The following is a 5451-nucleotide window of genomic DNA, read 5'->3' on the forward strand; positions in this document are numbered from 1 at the left end:
CACAGGGACTAAATCCTTTCTTCTGTTCCCCTTATTTTGTCATGTCATGGAGGTTTCCATGACAAACGAATTTTCCTATCCCCCTAAGTGGGTATCGCAATAGTCAAGGACTTGACTAATATGCTGCAGTTCAGTCACGGGTGTGGGACCTAGAGGTCAAAGCTGATAGCGGTTATAGACGAATACAGGACAAAGTCAGATTAAGCGCAACAGATTTGGTATGTCACCCCGACTACAGTGGGGGGGACATCGGCGCAATTCGGAGCCTTGCGGGGTTGTCCATTTATGTACAATGTGTAGGGTAAAAGCTGCATTCGCATCTTCTTTTCTGCAATTCTTTCTTTTCAGCAACTTCTTTTCTGATACACTGTACTCGCGCCTTTTTCCTCGCGTCCTTTCTTTGTCTTTTGGTACGGATTACATCAAACGTCTTCTTTACTACTATTACGTGTTTGCGTCAGTTTCTTCTGTTTCATTTGTTCGTCTTAGTGAGTTAATTACATCAGCAAGCAAACTGGAACACGCCAAAGGCTCCCTAAACGCGGGGTTCGGCGAGGTTGGTGTGCACCTGCCCTACTCCCGTGACATAACGTTCAGGCTTCACGCTGCACGCACTGTTCTACAACTGTTACTTTTCAAATTCAGTGTTATAAATTTGCGAACCGGCCCCATTACTTCCTCAAAGCTACTAATCGAGGCCATGTGCTACAAAGGAAGGAATAGTAACAAGGACAACCACTTTTCGCATTGTTTCATTTTGCTCTTCACCGCTCTTGTTCGAAGAAGCACTCCAAAGTCGTTTTCTTTATGTTCATAGAGTTCAAGCCCGTCACAACCGTCTCTTCCTTCACGCCCTTACCCTCCCTCTGGTGTCACGTGGTTACTTTATTTTTTAGCTGTCCCCTTTACTTGCTTTCCCTGGCATACGACTGTGATGGTGAACAAAACCCGTTGAAATGTGTAAACATCGCCTCTGACGATACGCACACGCCGCTGATTATATTGTAGCGAGGATAATGAACAGATGCAACAGGCCATCAAGCTATCGGGGTATGCGCCGTACCAGCTCAACCACGTGGAAGAGGGAAGGTAGGATTATGTCCAATCCAGACGCGGGGATATGCGCCAAAGACCTGTCAGGGGAAGAAGATAGTATTACACCTCTGCTCTCCTCGTTTTTCCTCTTTACCACAGGCACTAAATCATTTCTTGTGTTCCCCTTATTTTGTCATACTCTATGGAGGTTTCCATATGACAAACGAATTTATGTGCAATTTTTTTTATGGGCCAACTCCCCAGCACATCGTATTGGGGTAAAAACTATTGTGCTTGTTCATTCGTCGCCAGCAGCCTCAGAAACGTAAAAAAGAAAATTTATTACCTGCTTCACGGCTTTATATCAACCGCCGGCCGACTTCGTTAAAACTGTCTCTTTCTATTATGTCTCCCCCGCCCCCGAACGGTACAAACTAGTTCTTTGTTCCAGCTGCCGTTTTACTCCTATTCTAGCGTTGAATTTTTAAAACGTAGTGGCTAGACTACCGTTCGACAGCACTCTAGCTCATTGCTGCAGGCGTTTCTAGTGTGCCGTCCGACGACGTTCGAATATTTAGGGCTGGGCTACTAGTGCCCGAAGCCTCTGGCGGTGTACTGAAGAGGTACGGACTGCGCTTTTTAAACCCAAGGATGGTGGTTCGAGTCCCGCTCTTGCTTCGTTTTTATTTTTTTTTAATCTAAGCTTAAACTACTTTCGTCCAACCATTTCGCGGAGGATGCGCAAGGTGACCTTTTGACCGGAGACACATCGCCGGACAATACCCCTCGAAGTCCGCAGTCGGCTCTGCGCACGAGGCCACGTTTTCAGTCGTTCAGGGAAGAACAAGCAGCGGTGGCCGCCGCCGCTGCTCCTCAAAAGATGGTGGAGTTGGTGTGGGCCCCGGCTCACACTGGCCTGCCGGGAAACGAACTTGCCCATGCCATTGCCCGCGATCTCACACTCCGGGCTGGTGTGAGCATCGTCCCCCGACATGGCGCGCGCTCCTCCAAAGAACGCCTCATCACGTTCAACGACATCGTGGAGCACTACCGACTCTCTCGTCGTACTTTATCCCCCGCCCATTCCTCCCTCACACCTCAGCAAACCCGCTATTGGCGACTCTTGCAAACAGACTCCTTCCCATGCAGAGCCCGTCTGCACCACATCTACCCTCATCATTCCGTCTCCCAACTGTCCCCAATGCGGCCAACGTGCCACTCTGGAACATTCCATGTGGGCTTGCCCTTACGACCCCTTCCCTCAAATCTCCAGCAGCGAGCTATGGACAGAGGCGTTGGGTAGCTCTAGCCAGGAGATTCAGGAGGCCCTGGTACGCAGAGCTACCGAAGTCGCGGCTGGCCTCCGCCCAGCCGCCACCAACCCTCAGTAACCATGGCTCAAATAAAAGTTCTCTCTCTCTCTCTCTCTCTCTCTCTCTCTCTCTCTCTCTCTCTCTCTCTCTCTCTCTCTCTCTCTCTCTCTCATCTCTCTCTCTCTCTCTCTCTCTATCTCTCTCCTAGGCAGCCGACCACTCCCACCGCCTCCCACGCCTACAGCGCTGGCTCGTGTCGGGAACGAAACTCCTCTCGCGCCCGGCGAAGACGAGCGGTGCCTTCGCCGCGTTCGCCCCGTTGAACGCCGCGTTTGCCCGGCGTCTTTCTGTGAGCGTTGCACGGAACCGAAGGGCTTTGAGACGTGATCGGCAATACAACGAAATCAAAGGTTAACCACGCCTAGCCAAGTCTTAACCAGACTATAAGCCAAGTTTTTGCTTTGCTTATCCAAGGTGAGCTCAGCTATACCACAGGCATTTTTTTACCTTTGCTATAGATTTCATGGCTTAGGTTAGTTTTCGGTGCTTCAAATGATTGCTCTTAGGTCATGTTATGATAGTTTAGATGAAGTTAGCCTGGTTTATCGCATGTAAAGCAATGTAGTGGCAGACACGGCAATATTTTTTGTAATACGCCGGCGGACGTCGATATAGTGCAGTGCTTATAGTGCCGTCGGACGGCACTCTCGACTTTGCCGTTTTAAAATAAATATACGAGATGAAGCCCTGGCCAACCTCCCTCTGCGGTATGAGCCAACCCTCTAAGGCGGAGGAGACAGAGGAGTATAACATATGAAAAAGAAGCCGAAAGCATTGTCCACGTCGTCCTATCGGGCCGCCTCGAAGAGCCCGACATTCAGTTCCCCCACCGAGGCCAGGCTTGATAAACCAAACCAGGCACACCGATGGGCAACCCGACGGTTTTTTTCGACGTCGAAGCCGGGAGTGAGCCGCTGAGACGTGTCGTGATGGAGTTGTACGCCCACGCGGTGCCCAAAATGGCGAAGGTCTTCCGGGTGCTGTGCACACCAAAGAAAGGGTACTCCTCCAATGGTTCCACCTACCACCGACTTCCCGAACCACCTCAGGATCGGAAGCAAGTCCATCTACGGCTGCAAATCCGAGGACGAGAACCCCCGGCTGGAACACACGGTTCCGGAAATCCTGTCAATGGCGAACATCTGCGCGAGCCCCAACGGCTCGCAGTTCTTCCTCCCCACAGCTAAGACCAGCTGGCTGGACGTGAAGCCCTTGCTGTTCGTCGTGGTCGTCAAGAAGGTCGAGAACTTCAGCCATCAAGAAGATCAAGAACTTCGGTTCGCCCGCATCCAAGAAGACCTCATCAGCGACTGCGGCCAGCTGGAAGACTCCTCGAGAACGACCTCTGGTTTGGAGCTAAGTACATCTATGGCTGCAAGTTTAAGGACGAGAACCTCTGGCTGGAGCATCCGGGTCCGGAAATCCTGTCCATGGCTAATGTCTGCGCGAGCCCCAACGGCTCGCAGTTCTTCCCCACCATGGCCAAGACCAGCTGGCTGGACGTGAAGCCATTGGTGTTCGCCGCCGTCATCAAGAAGGTCGAGAACTTCAGCCATCAAGAAGGTCAAGAACTTCGGTTCACCCTCATCCAAGAAGACCATCAGCGGCTACGGCCAGTTGTGAGGAAGACTCCAGTCGAGGACGACCTTGGGGTCGGAGGAGAGTCCATCTACGGCTACAGGTTCGAGGACGAGGAACCCCGGCTGGAGCAGACGAGTCCGAAAATCCTGTCTATCGCGAACGTCTGAGCGAGCCCCAACGGCTCACAGTTCTTCCTCACAGTGGCCAAGACCAGCTCGTTGGACGGGAAGCCGGTGGTGTTTGCCGTCGGAATCAAGAAGGTCGAGAACTTCAGCCATCAAGAAGGTCGAGAACTTCAGCGATCAAGAAGGTCGAGAACTTCGGCTCGCCGCATCCAAGAAGACCTTCATCAGCGACTGCGGCCAGCTGTGAGGAAGACTCATGCTCGAGAACAACCTCGGCGTCGGATGCAAATCCACCCACGGCTGCTATACTGAGGACGAGAACCCCCCGCTGCAGCACACGGCTCTTGAAATTCTGTCTATTAAGAACGTCTGCGCGAGCCACAACGGCTCGCGGTTCTTCCTCACCACGGCCAAGACCAGCTGGCTGGATAGGAAGAAAGTGGCGTTCGCTGGCGTCGTCAAGGGCAACAAGACGGTCGAGAACTTCGGTTCACCCTAATCCAAGAAGACCTTCATCCGCGACTGCGGCCAGCTTTGAGGAAGATTCCGCTCGAGAACAACCTCGGAGTCTGAGGCAAGTCCATGTACGGCTGCAAGTTCGAGGACGAGAACCTCCGGCTGGAGCACGTGGGTCCGGAAATTCTGTCCTAGGCGAACATCTGCGCGAGCCCCAACGGCTCGCAGTTCTTCCTCCCCCCGGCCAAGACCAGCTGGCTGGACGGGAAGCCCGTGGTGTTCACCGACAGCATCAAAAAGATCGGGGACTTGAGGCATCAGAAGGTCGAGAACTTTAGCTCGCCCACACCCAAGAAAACCTTCATCAGCGACTGCGGCCAGCTGTGAGGAAGACTCCGCTGGAGAACTCTGCGTAATCAGCCTCGTACGCTGGTGTTCATTTTGATTAACTCCTCGTTCCACTCTACTGTGGTGTTGATATTCTTTATTGTGTTGACAGTACGGACATCTTGTGTTCGATTGCGGTTCAGCTTGGTTTATTGCTTTTCATTTCTTCTTTTAGTATGGTACGTGTCGAGGAATATGTTCATCATGTCTCTATGAAAAAAAAAACGAAAAAAGTATATATTTAGGGGATGCCCGATTCAACCGTAAATTTACTACTAGAACAATAGTTGTAAAAATAACGAACAGTTCATGGCTGCTTAAGTACGCTGATATTAACCTCATAAGTAGGTTGTTGTAGGCTCGGAATAATTTATATATGAATTCTTTGCACGCAATCATCACAAGCTTTGGGAAAATCTATAAGAATCCGAGGACACGTAAGCACTGCCTAAAAACAAAAATGGTAATTCACGCATCGAATAAGGCACGGCGTA

General features: G+C 51.3%; 1 pseudogene; it reads left to right on the forward strand.

Moving 5' to 3' along the window:
• Positions 1-3274: 3274 nt before the first annotated feature.
• On the forward strand, positions 3275-4031 carry LOC144161032 (peptidyl-prolyl cis-trans isomerase pseudogene; annotated as a pseudogene).
• Positions 4032-5451: the final 1420 nt, after the last annotated feature.

This window comes from Haemaphysalis longicornis, unplaced genomic scaffold, assembly GCF_048455015.1.
Source record: "Haemaphysalis longicornis isolate Haplotype H1 unplaced genomic scaffold, Haemaphysalis longicornis Haplotype H1 scaffold_1, whole genome shotgun sequence".
NCBI lineage: Eukaryota > Metazoa > Arthropoda > Arachnida > Ixodida > Ixodidae > Haemaphysalis > Haemaphysalis longicornis.